Source organism: Miniopterus schreibersii (genome assembly GCF_964146895.1).
Source record: "Miniopterus schreibersii genome assembly, chromosome: 9".
In the NCBI taxonomy this organism is placed as follows: Eukaryota; Metazoa; Chordata; class Mammalia; order Chiroptera; family Miniopteridae; genus Miniopterus; species Miniopterus schreibersii.
Window position 1 is genome coordinate 44,840,044 of NC_138118.1, and position 17,156 is coordinate 44,857,199.

General features: G+C 36.5%; 1 protein-coding gene across 3 annotated transcripts in view; it reads right to left on the reverse strand.

Moving 5' to 3' along the window:
• Positions 1-17,156, reverse strand: part of LHFPL3 (LHFPL tetraspan subfamily member 3) — a 567,539-nt gene that overhangs the window by 429,936 nt on the left and 120,447 nt on the right. The window lies entirely within an intron of this gene.

A 17,156-nucleotide genomic window follows, 5' to 3' on the forward strand; every position in this document is an offset into this window, starting at 1 on the left:
TAGATATTATTAGAAACAATGGTTTTACCATCTGTACTAAGAACTTAATCAGAGCAAGTTAATAGCTTACAAGCAGTGTTTTATATATAAGGAAGAATTCCCAGAGAGAGTATCATTAAACGGATCGTATTACATCTCTTCTCATCTTAACAACCTTCGGTGGCTCTTATAGCTTAAAACATGAAGTTCAAGCTCTTTGCAAAAATTCTGTGCTCTTGGTGATTTATATTTCTAGTCTTTTTTCTCAATACCCAGAGCTTCAGCCATTCTACTATTCCCTAGCACACCATATGCTATTTTTAGACAGTGCCCTTATCTCCTTTATAATTTTATCTTGGCATATGCTTCTTCCATGTTCTCTACTGACAGCAACCCACCTTCTCTCTCTGCAACAGAAAATAAAGCCTCTCCATGATCCCTTGCTTATGTCTTTTCAGCATATGTTTTGTTCTGCTGCTGTATCCCCTATTCTGGAACCACAGGGTCTTTGAAGTCAGGGATAATTTCTTGACCTTTTTATTCTCCTTAGCCCTAGAACAGTGCCTTTTCATAATAAACACTCAAGTATTTGTCCAACTGAATTGAGCTGAATCCCAAATTAGACCTTCAAAGGTCTTTAGAAGCAGATCAAATTCTAATTGTTCAGGAATGACTTACATCTGCACCTTTCAGAAGGCTGGGGATGCCCTCACCTGGGCTGGAATGATGTTCTTGTACTATGGTGAATTAGGGTAGAACCAAGAGGTCTTAGGCTTTATGTGTCATGACTCATCTGCTGAGTAGGTCATGTGTGCCGTTGAGCTTACATGTTCTCTTGCTCCCTGGAAAGGTTTGAGGGCAGAGTGGTCAACCTGTGAGCAAACAGTGTACACTGAGTGGCACATGAGACTGCACACGTGTGTGTGTGTGTGTGTGTGAAGGAGGGAGAATATGTGTATCATGCAAGCTTATAAATACTTTTCCCCAAAAAATGTTTTACTTTTATTTTTCTTGTTTCTCTTGATGAAGAGTGAACACCAAGAAACATTTTTCAAAGCAGTGCCTTCAGATGCCATTTGTCAAGTTAAATTTTTAACAGATTTACTGTAAGATTTATTTAGTGCTTACTATGTACCAGGCACTATTCTAAATAGGTATCTCATCTAATCCCCACAATAACCTCATGAGATAGAGACTGTTTTATTCTAATTTTACAACTAGGGTAAATGAGGCACAGGTTATATAATTTGCCTAATGTCACACAGTAGAGAAAGGATTTAAAAAAACAACACCAAAACAGGCTATTCTGACTCCAGAGTCAAAGTTTTTTTTTTTAACCACACTACATGGACAGATAGGGACAAAGTTAGCTCTGAATAAATACTTGTTTTCTTGGCAAATACTAGAAGCAATTGATGAGAAAGGAAGATTATAATGATTAAACCTTTTTATATTAAAGCTTTTATGATGTTAGTTGACTTGCCTGCCATTTGCTATTCATTCTATAGTAGACACGAGAGAAAAAATGTAGAATATTTGAGGGTTCCACTGAGAAGTTCAACTGGGAAAAATCTGCATAAAGAAAATCTTTATTGTCATTGAGAGAAAACTTTAGAAAACGCCAACCATAAATTGTACAGAAAATCTTTTAACAGATTGTAAACTTATCCTGGAAAGAAACATTTATTCCCTACGGGGTTCTGGTAGTTGTTCTTACCATTGACAACATGTTGGATTTATATTTCACAAAATAAGTCAGTATAATTCTGAGCCATTGATCTGAAAACACTTTCCATTTCACTGCCTATAGTTCCATAAAGAATAAAACCTTAATTAACCTAAGAACTTATATGCATATATGCATGACCCGTGGACACAGATGATAGTGTGGTGAAGGCCTGGAGGTGGGAGTGGGTGCAGGGTATTGGGGATCAATGGGGGAAAAAGGGGACATCTGTAATACTTTCAACAATAAAAATAAAGTAAAAAAAATAAAATCTTAATTTCATTAAAATTACAGCTATCTGAAATTAGTAATCTTTTTTATTAGTATCATTAATATTTGTTATCAGTCTCCCAGAGGGTCTAATGAAAGAAGTTCCTCTAAGCCTCATCACATTTTACTCTGGTTTGGTTTGAAATCCTCAGTCAAGGATTGGATTGTGACATTTTACAATAAAATTGCATTTTTAACAGTGTCATAAAGAAAGAACTATGTTAAATTAAAAGAGACTTAAGAGATAATAATGATACTGGTTTGAACAAATCAAATACACCAAAAAATACTGGGCCTATTGGGGAAATACGAATTTGGATTTGATTTAGATGAATTTTCACCTAAATGAAAAGAAAATCATTAGTTGAAAAAAAACAGATTGTATAATAGTGAGTATAATAGGAAAACATTTTGATTAATTAAAAATGAATATTTGCAAATACTTATACACATACGTGCATACAAAGGGATCTGGAAAGATATGCTGAAGAATGCTACAATGATGATGCCTGAGTGTTAGAAATATGTTTTATTTTACTTTTTATTTTTGCTTGCCTATATTTTCTAATATTCTACAAAGTAAATGTAAAGGTAATTAAAAATAGAATGAAGCAGCTTTTGAGGACAGTACTTCATATCACCCATTTGATGAAAACTGAGGCTAGAATTCTAAAAAATGTAGCTTTTATGTACCTCATCTTTTCTTCTTAAAAGCATACAAAATTCATCAGTGGCATGAAGCCAATCTATCTTGTTTTGCTCAATCATAGTGACTAAAATAGTACAGATTTACTAATCTTGAGTAATGAAAATTTTACATTAAATAAAATATTTGATAAAAGCATTAATGATCCAACTTCAGATTTCTCATGGTATCTATACACATTTGTTTATATAATTCAGTTTCAAGGTATGACTCCAAATGGAAAGTACTAAATGTGAAATTGTATTAGCAGCCTTCTGATTCTATTAATTACAATAAAATATAGCCAGGAAAAATGAGAGTAGTTATGTTACTTGCCCATCACACAATAGAGGATCTTTCATCTAAGGTTCACCAAGGTTTCTATAAGCCATAAACAGTAATTGTCAGGACAATAGATTCTAAAGTAATTATCAGTTTTAAACACTGGCATTGCCATATATGAACTAGGGCAAGTTACCTAAACATGTTTCCTCATGTGTACAAGAGTACTAATACTTAACGTATATTGGTGATGGGGATTAAATGAAATAATGTCAGAACTGTAGCTGGCCCACTATAAGCACAAGGCCACAATGACGGAGGAGGGAGAGACAACAAGGGAGCCATCTCACTTGGCTTCACCGGCAACAGGAAAATGTCACATTCTCATCCTGCAACTGAGTGTTGTCACCGTCAATAACAATTATTATTGCCATCAAAGATATTTATTAAGAATATTTCATGGGATGCTTTGAACTGAATTTCAAGTACTGTTCCTGACTTCTAGGGTGTAAGAGAACATTAACACAAGCACGGAAAACACACCAAAGGTAAATGAGCAAACAAAATTTAGAAAACAAAATTTAATGTTTTCTACCTTTACCATTGAGAGGCTTCCCAGAGAAGGTAACTTTGATCATTCATTTCAGTAGGCGATTTCAGTTCAACAAGCTCACAAACCTTTGCCCTGTGGACATGAGGGTGGTTTGATCCAGCCTCTGGTCACTGGAGTGAATAAAGTGAGCACTGCCACCTTCAGAGCTGATGGATTTATTTCTGAAATGGCTGCTGCAGATTATTACAAGTGCTGTCTGGAAACAGAGAATGTCATGCAGTGTGGTTAAAAGCAGACCTATTCCCAGCTGATCAGCAATGTGTTTTGTGTAGTAGAAGAAGAACAGGGACTTTTTCATTGCCAGCCACCTTCTGTCACATGACAGGTGAAATCAGCATATCTAATGGATGTAGCTTTAAAGTACTATGCAGCAGTATTCATTTTGTGAATACTTCTTGGTAGGCATTAATTGGGAGTGGTGTCAACCAGGGTTTTGTTTGTTTATGTCTGTTTTTGCTCTTAGGAAAAGTTTCCTCCCAAAATAAGTAGCCTATTAATGATTCTTAACTATTTTTATTCTTAATATTATTTACCAAATTTAGCTAACTCATAGAACTTGGTATAAATCTGCTCCAAAGGGTGGTGGTATGCCTGAGGTAGCTAACTTTAAATTTGCATTTCCTGTTAGTTTTCCTGCTTACGCCACTTGAATTTAGCTCTTGGAGATCTCCAGTATGCATGATGGTTCCCCCTTCTAAATTACCTTTAACAGTGGTAGAACTCTGTTCCCTAATAGTAAACATTAAACTTTGTTTGCTAGAAGTCCATGAAAAATGGTTATCTGAGGAACTTAAATCAATCTGGATCAATGTAGCATTCTTTTTCTTGGTTAGACAAGGTGACATTTCTTAACTTCCAGAACATGCATGAAGTACTGTTCCCATCCTAAATGTGAGACAAATTACATATCAATATCTATCCCTAATCTAACATTTCCTCTGAGCAGAATTATAGCACAATTATAGAAAAGTGAAAGGAAGGAAGCGACTGCATTTAAAATGGTACACTCGGAGAAGGCCCAAGCCCCAGGTAGGGGTGCTTGCTGTATGGGGTTTAGGTGTTAGACTAGAGTATGTATTGCCTTGTGCTTCAGTCTGAAAGGAAAGAACAAAATTAGTGATGAGAGCCTGAAGGACAGACCAGTTGGGAGATATTGAGAGAAGGAAATGGCTTTTGTTGCACTCCCTCCCCAGATTTCTTAGGCTCTGGCTTCCTATTTTCAAAAGCAAGAAAAGGAAAAAATAATCAGGGCGGCCTTAGACAGAATTGGCTTTTACTGATAATTCCATTCCACTTCTATTTCACAAACAGGGGTTAATCAATATTCATTCTCTTATTTTTAATAACTACTCATTCTTTGTGAGCCCGTTAACCACCTAGTTACAGTCATGTAACACATTGTGTGTAAGACAGGATATTAAAGCATTTGTAATATCTCACCTCATGCTAAACTTGGCCAAGACAGAGCAGATCATCTTTATGACCCTCTCCATGTCTGGCCAGAAACAGTACCAGCGCCTTACACTTATCCAACACTTCAGTGCTCACTCTGTGCAACCACAAGCCCCTCTACAAATATTAGCTCACTGAACTCTGATAACAACCCTATTGCTCCCTGTTGTACAGATGAACAAACTGAAGGACAGGGAGGATGGGGAACTTGACCAAGGTCCATAAGTAGTGAGTCTCTGATTGAAATCTGAACCCAGGAACAGTGGCCCTAGAGACCATGTCCTTAACCACCCTGCTTCTCCAACACAACCACAGGCACAAACCCTTGTGACAGTTCTTCATCGGTGCTTTTTCCTCATAGCAATTCCTTGGGCTTTTGCATCTCTTCCCTTTCATCCCAACTCTCAACTCCACAACCTGGATTCTAGCAGGACCTTTTCTGTGCAGCTTACGTGTCACATTCAGGACCCTGCCTTCCTGCCAGTTCCCAGCCCAGCTGACACCTTTCCACCCTCTGCCTTGTTGAAACTTTCTCAGTTTCTTTTGAGTCTAACAAATCTCTGCTTTCCTACAAAGACGTTCCTATCAATAAGAAGAAAATTTCTCTTTATTAATAGTGAAGACAGTTCCCATGGTTTTCTCATTCATCATATTCCTGATGCATGATCATTACACTATGACAATAAGAAAAATATTTCTTTTTAAAAAATATATCTTTATTGATTTCAGGGAGAGGAAGGGAGAGGAGGAGAGAGATAGAAACATCAGTGATGAAAGAGAGTCATTGATCGGCTGCCTCCTGCACACCCCCAACTGGGGATGGAGTCTGCAACCCGGGCATGTGTCCTGACCAGGAATCGAACTGCTATCTCCTGTATCCTAGGTTGATGCTCAACTGCTGAGCCACGCTCAGCAGGGAACAAATATTTCTTTCCTCGGGGTATGCTCATTTACTTTTGGTGCATTTTCCGTGCTATTTCTTGTGTTAATGTTCTCTTACACCCTAGAAGTCAGGAACAGTACTTGAAATTCAGTTCAAAGCATCCCACGAAATATTCTTAATAAATATCTTTGATGGCAATAATAATTGTTATTGACGGTGACAACACTCAGTTGTGGATGAGAATGTGATATTTTCCTGTTGCTGGTGAAATCAAGTGAGATGGCTTCTTTGTTGTTTCCACAAGTCCTTCTTAGTTTGGAGAATTTGTCATTCTTTATAGAAGCTGCTCCATGCTGAAACATGCCTGTGTAACTCTCAGTCTGAAAGCAGATCTTCTTGTCTTTGCTTTCACTTGCAAGGGTGCAAATAATGCATATATTTTATTGGTTCTTTATAACCCAAAGTCACTGTTCTCTCTCTCTGTTTTAAAAAACTTCCAGATGATCTGGCAATATAAGCCTGTCAGCCTCTCAAGCTGAACCCATGGGCACTAACTTCCATTCTCACCCCAGTGTTGAGGATGGGAAGTTAAAAACTGCATTTCTAGTCTTCCTAGCAGCTAGGGTTCTGGATGCAATATATGTTCTTCCAATGAGATGTTCCCATGTGAATTTTTGCTGGAAAGATAGGTAGTTATCACCTCAGGAACTAGATTCCATATTCCAGTGTCAGTCACCAGCTTCAAGGGTGCAAGCCAGTTGAGATAGGGAGGAAGTGAGGGTGCCAAAGGCTTCTTGACTTCTGAGTTGCAGCTGTAGTAGTTTCACCTTGAAATCAATAATTCAGATGATTTCTGCTCCTCCAGACCTTTCAATTATTTTATAAACACCTAACTTGCTGTATTAGGTCTTTCTGTTTAAAATATCTCAAGTGCACTGAACACTGACAGGTCCATCTCTCGTGAGTGAGACCTGGTTAAAGAGTTACCCTTTATTGCTAATGCTGTGGAAAGGGAAAACCACTGAACAGTAAGGAAAGTTGTGGGGTAGCCTTTAAGCGAAAGACATGGAAAACAACATGGAGAAAAGAGTGGGGGGGGAAGAAGAGGAGGAAGAGCAGGAAGAGTGGGAGGAGAAAGAGGAGTAAAGAAGAGACCAAACGACATGATGTCCAAGTTAATAATTTGCTCAATGCAAATTCTCAGTTGTTGCCAATCCATGTTTTCAGTTTGTCTACTCTCAGATATGATCCTATTTAAATGTATCCAATTTCTTGATTGGGTGAGGAAAAACCAACCTAAGAAATGTTATTAAATTGGACATGCAGTTTGCCAAACAACAGACAACAGCCTATTTGCACTTCCATCTGATACAGGAATAATGAAATGACTTCACCCCTCATAATCAGTTTGTCACTTTTTTCCTTACCAGAGATAAGTCTGTATAATCTACATTTTATAGTACTCTACAATGTACAAGGCATATTCATATATCACATATCATTTGCTCCTTATGCACTTTTGTGAAATAGGTAGAAATTATTATTACTCCTATATCATAGTGGAAGAAACTGACTCAAGGAGACCGCATGTTACTGAGTTGCAGAGATATGAGTTAAGCTGAAGTTTTCTGTCCCTCCCCCAATCTTAGGTTCTTTTCATTACCCCTTACTCTCTCCTATCTACCCTTGTTTCACTGTCACATCAACCATGTGAGGCAGGTAGTGTAAGGAAAGCCTCCCCTCCTATTTTTTCAATGAATCTTACTGACACCGCCAAAGAACAATAAACTCAAAGTCACTGTCCTTGTTCTGCCTTACAACTAACTTTAGACACTACTGGATTTCAAAGATGCAAGCAAAAAAATAAACATTTTATTTACAGAGTGTTGGGAAAGTGGAACACCAGTGTGAACCTAAAGAGGAAATTGATAATAATGGGGTTGATGAGTGGAGAATCATTTCGATGAGTTAATTCCTAGCAGTGATAAGCACTTTGTAAGGAGGTAGATAGAATTAAAGTGAAGGTTCAGAAATATGGTTCTTGAGAAAGAAAAAAAATGAAAATAGGAGCTAAAATTCAGATGGTGATTCTGGGCAAATATTATGTTGTTGGAACATATGGAGTCCGACAACATTGTTTCATTTGATTCTCATCAGAAGATTTCAATTCCAGCTAAAATCCCTCTTAATCCACAGGCAGGAATTTTAGCTAGGTCAAATGCCTATTTCCATCTATTTATAAAGCTTTGGCCCAACTAAAACCAACAATGTAAAAGCCAGTTTGCTTCAGCTGGGTAGGACTGATGGAAATGCTGGTGGGTCTGTGGCTGAACAAGAACTAACAACAGCATGTGGTTAACTAGATGCTGTAGATTTTGAGAGAAAACACTGGTCTCTTTTTAGCAGTGGAAGAGCAGCTTCCCAAATTACCTGGATATTTTTGGTAGTAGCATTATAATGCTATAGAATGAATGTTTATGTTCCTCCAAGATTCATATTTAGAATTCTAACTCCCAATGTGATGGTATTGGGAGGTGGGGCCATTGGGAGGCGATTAGGCTCTGCCCTCATGAATGAGGTTAGTGCCCTTATAAAAGAGACCCCAGAGAGCTCCCTCACCCCTTCTGTTATGTGAGGACACAAGAGAAAATGCCATCTACGAATAAGGAAGTCAGCCCTCACCAGAGATGAAATCTGCCAGTGCCTAGATCTTGGACTTAGTAGTCACCAGAAATGTGAGAAATAAATTTCAGTTACTTATAAGCCACCCAGTCTATGGTATTTTATTATAGTATAGCCTGAATGGACTAAGATATGCACACAGTTGTCTGAAACAGTTTACTTACTTCTATTTCAATGTTGACATTTCCCACTCTCTTGGGGAAGGGCAAGGATGTAAGTATTGTCTAAAACCACATTTATGTGATGAACTTCTGCAATTCAATTCAAATTCAATTCCCTTCAATTCATATGTATCCCTAGCCTCTAGGAGGTCTTCAAAAACCACAGTTTTAGAAGAGTGAAATCAGAAACATACCCATGAGTTCCAATAATATTGAGGGTTTTTTTTTTGTTTGTTTGTTTGCACACTTTCAATAGCAATAGTTTAAGAGATGTAAATTTTCAGATATGTAAATTGTTGCTGGGTAAAGGTGTTATTGATGAAATTTTTTGTAAATTTGTTTAAGCAATAAGGATAGATTTAAAAAAAAAAATTAAGGTTAACATTTCCCTGGAAAATCATATGCAAAAAGGAGAATACCGTGTTCAAATATTAGATCCCATTATTAATTCTGGAACAAAAAGACAAGTATGTAAGCCTCTAGCCACTTATTTCCTCTGCAATACCGGTCACTAATGAGACACTTCTGCCATTTTCAAGGCTATAGCTTAGGGGATGTATGATGCGGTTAGGAACATGATGGGTAGAGCTAACCATAGAAGTATTTGGGTCTCTATAAATTCCTGCCTTCCACATCTTCCATAGAAAAATATTAAAGAAGTATTCTTTGGATGGCCAGTGGTGGCAGTTTATGCCATGAATTTTGATCTCCTCAGATCAATATTTCTGCACACTCCATCTTGTTATATTGGGTTCTTTGAAGAAGACTCAGAATAAAACCTAATGCGCAAGGCTAAAATTTCATTTAGGGTTTAAAGGTGTTACTTCAGACAAAAATTCACAGAGTACGTTAACATACTAGGATTTAGACATGTTAACAGGTGACAAGTGGTACTTAAACGTTGGGTTGAACACAGTGCTTTAGGAACTGATCAGAAAACAGGAAACACTCTAGGTGTTTAAAAAAAATTAATAGAGGAATTATTTACAGATGTGTTGGAAGCACTTTGGAAGCCAAAGTGGACAAGGTAAAATTACTCAAAGATTAGTAACTGTAAGAACCACTGCTGCCTAGGGCTGCAGGAATAGAAACACTCTCAGAGGCTGTGGCTCTGTGCTGCATGGTTCCTACTGTCTGTCTCAGCCCGGTGTGGGCACAGGAGCCCAGGAGCCTACTGCTGAAAGCTCTGCTGCCCAGACCCCTCCTATACCCCTTCCCACCCCACAACCAAGGTCAACAATGCTGTTGTTACCTTTAGTGGACTGTTGTAAATCCTCCAGAAATCAGAGGCCTGCCATCTCCATACCTCTTAATCCCCAAACAGTGCCTTTCATTAGCTGAACTTAATGGAAAGCTCACGGACAATGGGATGTGAGAAATATAGTCTGAGAGAGCTGGGACCTAGCCAGCACAGGATGGCTGAGGAAAATAGGCCAATAATAGCACGCGAGTTTGAAAAAAAAAAAAGAAGAAGAAAAAAGAGATATCCTTTAAAAATGAGTTGGGGACAATCTTAAAGCATTTAAAGCTAAACTATGAAGCCACTGTACAATTATTACCATATCTTTGGCAACATCTCTTAACTTAATTAGTTTTTACATATTGGGATTTTTTTAAAACTATACTCTGAACACACTTATGCAATATATCTATTGTTTCAATTTCTTAAATATCTTTTTATTTTTAAAGATGTATATCATTACTTATCTATGCATTTCATCCTTCAATCTTACAGGTAAACTTAAAGTTCTTCTGAGAGCTTTTTATTTGCTCTATCTTGAGTTAACTATTTTATCATAATTTTTGAGTTTACAAAATAAAAAGCATTACACTGTATAAATACAACTTTATAAATTAAATATATGTGCAAATTTAGATTATTCTTTATTCATAGAGTACATAAAATTGCAAAAGATACTTTTCACTTATAAATACAGAACTATAATAGTCAGCTCACTGAAAATTGACTCTACAGTCATACTAACAAACATAGGTAACAAGAGTATTCCTGACACTTATATGCTCCATACTGTGTTGGACAACAGGAAAAAAAGTCATAATCAACTAACTAAATTCTCATTGTGAACACTTAAAAAATAGAAAATAATTACCAATGAATAACTGCATGCAATGATTTATGAAAATAAAGACTGCTATGACTTTTCCAGTAGTTTTTCTTACAAATAATTTAAATATTTGTACAATCCTATAAGAAATATACTTTGTCATTGTCTTGAGCTGCTAATTCTTATTAGTTTGAGAGAAATAAACACTAAATATATAGAATTCAAAGTCTAAGTCCCTCTTTTTTTATGACTCAGGTTTTAGTTTGTGTTTAAAGTCCTTGCCATACATTGTCCAAATTTTAAGATCAAAAACTTTTTAATTAGCTGTGAATCAACTAATTTGCATATTACAGATCTGAGATCAGCTTTTTGTGACTTAATTAATTTGCCTCATCACCAATAACTCATTAAAAGCAAAATGCTAATTAATATACATTTTAAAATCACAAGATCCATTTTTGGTGAACAGGGCTGCCAGAAGTCAATGTTGATAACAGTGATGAAATAAAAAGCTACAATTCACACATAGTTTGTGCATTAAGATTAAACGAAACTATAAAGGAAAAATATTGAGGAGGCTCTGAGGCAAAATAATGGTGACAAAGTGAAAAGGTCAGCTAATTGATCACAGCTAATAAAACAACACGGAAGAAGCAGGTTTCATACCTCATTTCCTTTCCATTCAGCATTTATAGACTATAGACTAAACTATGAAACCAAAAGGTAGGGTCTCCAAGTAATTTACACCTTTTTAGATGGGCCTTATAGGAATTAAAGAATTGAACAGTTAGGCAATTATATCCCTCATGTCTTTCAGCGAAAGCAGAGGAGTGGCACTTATGGGTTAGAGAGACAATGTGGCAGGGAAGAAAACAAAAATTAATTGAGCTCATTCTATGTGAGGGACTTGGGCCAAGTACTTTGTATACATGACCTCTCTGAGTTATCCCAATGATTTTGGGTAGAGTTATTATCCTCATTTTACAGCTAAGGACACTGAGCCTCACAGGGGTTAAATTACTTGTCTACAGGGTGCTAATAAATAACAGAGCTGTGACTAGAACCCAGGCCTGCATGTGGACTCTTGTTCTTTTTTATGTTATGGATACTACCTCTAGACACCCTTGACAGTTAGCCTAGAAGGAACTAGCAGAATCCCAGTTCTGAGTCCTCAATGACAATAATTCTTATTTCTCACAGGTGAGGACTGATCGTACAAGATATTTTGGTTGCCTGCCTTATTTACACACCTTGACCTTGGTGGAGGATTTTAGGGAGACAAACAATGGGTCTACCTAGGCTCCTCTACCTCCCCCATTTTCCTTTCACTTCAACCATTTGTGTATACATGAAATGAATTCCAGCCCTAGATTCTGCCTGAGAAGTACTTCAACCAGCATATGGAAAAGTCAGAGCTGTCGATCTCTTCCCATCTGTTTCTTTGATTACCTTCCCTACCCCTGAGAAGGATATTATATTACCCACGTGAGCAAGGCAGTCTTAAAATTCCCCTCAGCTTGACAAAACATTAGAAGGGTTTCTTCTTGACTACAGACCCTTCAACCTCCTTTTTCTTAGAGCATTTACTTTATAAAACTTGCAATTGTAAATTCTTTTTGTGTCTCTTGGAAATGTAAGTCTTCTATGACCCAGAAATGTGTTTCTCAAGGACCTGGGAGCCATCCCTTTGAAATACCACCCTTACTTCCCAGTCTCTGTGGGAAGGTAGAAGCCTAACTTTAGTAAGTACCAATCAGCAAACGCCGATGGTCTAAATCACACTGATGAATCTGCCCCCATCCCACAAGTCCTCCAGTACTTTTCTACTGGCTCACTCTAATGCTTAAAATCTCCACTTTTTGTTTCAGTGGAGCTGGGTTCAATCTGCCCTATTGCAACAGTCTTGAAGAAAGTCTTCCTTGCCTGTTTGGCTGATACAGCACAATTTTTCTTTTACACAAGCAAGTCTCAGATCAAGAACCAGCCAACTGTAAAGGTACTATTAAGTAAATTTAAAAACAAATTACAAACTAGAAAGTATTTGAAATATATATGACAGGCACAGGGTTAATATCTACTATATAAAGAACTTTCATAAATCAAAAAAGTACAAAATAAGCAATTCACAAAAAAGGATAAAAGAAATACCAATTAAAAAGATACAAACAACTAATTAACATATAAAAAGGTTAAGTGCATGTAATAAACAAAAAAAAGTAAACTAAAACTATAAAACAGTTTGTTGTTACGTATAAAATGCCTTTCAAATAAGCACACCTTTTCACCCAGAAACTGCACTTTTAGGAATGTGTCCTAAAGAAATACTTTGAATAAAAGAACAAAGGTTCAAGGAACAAAGATGCCCACTGCACCACAGTGTGAAAACCGTAAACAAGCTTAAATGTCCATCAGTAAAGAATGGCAAAGTAAAACTCATCCACAGCTTGAAATACCCTGCAGCCACTAAAACTGAGGTCTAAGGGAGAGTAGCCATGCCATACTTAGTAGATAAGGAGACTCCATTCAGGCACAAGTCACATAAATTAATCTATACCTATGCATGCATAGAGAGATGACTCGAAGGAAAGAACAAAATGTTAGCAGTGCGATTTCTGGCTGATAGTTTGGGAAAAGTTTTTACTTTTTTTGTACTTTACTACTTGAAAATGTTAAGCAATGGACATGGTCATTTTAATCAAAACAATAAAGATATTTAAAACATAGAATATATACTCTACAGCCAATTTTTGAATACAGATTTAGGCACAGAAGAAAAAGGACGTTTTAACCAAAACATTCAGTTATTATCTGTGTGAACTAAGATAGTTACCAATATTTACTTTCTTCATACTTTTTCTGTATTGTTTGTTTTAGTATATATTACTTTTAAAATCAGAAAAAGCTATTGCACTCATAACAAACAAAATAAAACAAAATTCTTCATCACCAGCATCATGGCATTCCTCCTTCCCTAATACCCTAGTACTTTATAAATTAAATATGCTTAATCAAGTTATAATTGATTGGCTTGCCTCACTGATTCCAATTCTTTCTGTTGTCTTAACTTTGAACATGGCAGCCAAGTTCATTTTCCAGCCTTGCCAGCTTATCACCAGGAAAACATTTTAAAATCTATAATTTAAAATTTTACAAATTAAAATTTGTAATCTGCCTGAGTGCTGTCCTCTCTTTTCTGCATATGATATCCAGAAAAGCAAAATCTAGATCTACAGTTCCAATTCTAGTTTTGATTCTCTCTGGTCCTAGTCCCACTGTATTTTTAGGACCTATGGCACCTTGCTCAGGGCTCTCATCCACCTATGAGTCTCCCACCTCTGCGGACTCTCCTACATGGAAAGATAAAGGGAAGAGGTAATAGAAGGTTTATAGGAGACTTGTCTATTAATTTCCACTCTGCCCTGGCTCTTTAGTGAGGGCTTTTTGGAGAGTGATAAAGCGCTCACTGAAGAATGGGGAAAGGACATAGATAAGGAAGTCATGAGGGCAAACACAGACCACCATTCTATTTCTTTTCGTTCCTATCTAGAAGGGAAATTTCATTTCCTGCAACTATTTTTTAAAAGGCACTATTTAAAATTCAGAAGTCACAAAGGGTCTTTTACTGCTAAGAATGGCACTTTTGATGCAAGCTCCATAAGTAAAACCACCTTTTTTTTTTTTTTTTTCCTGTGCCTCTCTCTACTCTCTAGATTTCTCTGATAGGTTTGGGAGATTCTTCTTCCTGAGGGTCCTCAGGAAAACTCAGAAGACAACAGATGTTTCAAAGGGAAAAGAAAAAAAATCACAGAAAATGAACTGCCGTATCGTGTCCTTGATAAGGTTGCCATTTGGTTCTTCTCCTTGAATATTTCCATTCAAATGAGAGAGGAAAATGTAAAAACAAAGCCAGAAAGTTACGTGAGCTGAGAAGTAGCTGGAGTGTGAAGGAACTGTCCTCCTCTTTTGTCACTAGCCAAGAGAATCCAGGCAGACACTCTGGTTACCAAACAAGTGGTCATCCAAGATAGAAAATGTTACTAACATTTCACCATTCTTAGAGAAGACAGCTTAGAGTCACTAGCTGGAGAGAGAAGAAAGAGTGTGAGGTCACTGTCACCCAAGGGATGATGGGAAGCACCATGGAGAAAAGTCCTTTGCCTCAAACTCAGCTCTGCCCTGATTAGCTCACACATGGCTTAGTAAGGTGGGCTGAAGAAATTTTCTCAAGAATATATGAATTAAGGCAAATCCACATTGAGGCCTGAAAAACCATATTGGGATATGAAGCACTGCTAATTCATATGTGAGGAGCAATCAAGATTTTATTCTTTGTCCTGTCCTCCTGGTTATTGAATGTAGCAAGGCTGATGTGGTTTGTGGGATTCCATTTCAAAATCCTCATGTGCATGATTCAATTCTAAATTCCTACTTCTGTGCCCTGCAGAAATTTGTTGAATATATTTAGACTGTCACACCTGTGCTCAATATATGTATCATGCTCTCAGGGGAAGAAGCATGAAACGGTATGACATTTTCCACCAAGGCCCAGCACCACAGTGTGCCAAGGCAGCTATTTTGGTCTCTCTGGGGAAAAATCATTACAGCAGGTAGGAACTCTGTCTACATCCTGATGCATTGCTCTGTTAGAAATCCTTGCATGAAGCATCACCACAAAAACAAATGAGCAAAGATTCCTCACCACTGTCTCCAAGGAATTCTCTTTTTGATTTCTGAGTCTGTTTCTAAGTGGTTGTCCTTCAGGAGGAAATACCCAAACTCCACGCTGTAATTTTATCCTGAAGAAAAGGAATCCATTTGAAAAATAAGTATAGACATCATCTTAATTTTAATCAGAAAAACATCTTTGTTTGTGAAACTAACTCTATTTCTATTACAGCTGAGATTCACCAGTAAACACCTGGTTTCAGACAGCAGCAATAGACACTTCAGTGTATCTGCTTAAATGGGTTTTATAATTCTGTCATTAAATTATTCCAAACTTTAAAAATCAAGTAAAAATTTTGAAAGGGCCTAAAGATTATATGGATTGTCATAATGGAAATCATTTCTTTCTATTCTTTAAAGGCAATTGAGCCATTTCCTTTTCTATCAAACCAATTCACATGAATAGTCTGGGCTATGTGTCAGTATCTCTAACACTGAGATTCTATTCATAATAGAAATATCTATAAAAACAATCACACTAAGTGACTTTTATATTGAAATAGAGAACTGTACAGTTTTCATACCGTACAGTAATGCTTTTCAAAAAGAGATTCCAAAATAATCATAAAGAGTGATAGGGAATTAGCTGAATACTGTGGATTGACAGACTATCAACAAAATAGCACACTTTTCATGAAAATGGCTAAATCACTATTTACTTGATGAACTGCAATGTAATGGCTCTGAAGGAGCCATTTTGCTGTATTGGCTAAATAATGCGTGTTTACCAAAACTGGGTAATTATAGAGTCATCATATTAAGTGCCGTCTGTGCCTGCCAAGGAAGGAGATGAACCTGCTACAGGGTGAGACCTTGAAAGTTGGCTACAATTATTTCTAACTCTGGCACTGCAGATAGAACTGAATAGACTATATACTGAAGAAAAGCAGAAGGAAAAGAATTTCTCTTTTTCACTGTTCAATACTCCTCAGAAGACAAAAAAATCTGCCAGTTAAATCTATGATTCCAATAATTATTTTCCTGAAAAAGAACTCCAGGATACCATCTTCCTTTGCAATATTTGTACCATACTAATTATAATAAAAGCTACCCACATGACTTGAGAAGGAAAATATAATATCAAAATAAATCAATTTAGTTGAAAATCAGATTTTTTTTCATTAAAATGTATTGGAGAGCCTAAAGGTACATGATACCTCAATTTATACAGCAGAAGATGGATTTCCTACATAGTGGTAGAGAAAGCAAATAAAAAACAAGGGAAAAAGAAGAAATTGCCAATATTTGATCAGTTTTGACCTACAAAAACAGTAATTTCACACAGTCCAAAATAATATCATATGTGTCCTGAACACCTACTTTCAGAGAAGTGGATATTTACACTTATTTAAATTGACTGATAGAAAAATGTAAAGTAACATTTAAAAATTTTTTTCAAATGTTTTACATTCAATTACTGTTGACATACAATATTATATTCATTTCAGTTGTACAACATAGCAGTTAGACATTTGTGTAACTTATGAAATGATCACCTGGATAACTCTAATACTCATCTGATGCCATACATAGTTATTACAATATTATTGACTATATTCCCTATGCTATACTTTATATGCCCACAACTATTTAGTAACTACTAATTTGTACTACTTTTTTAATATATATATA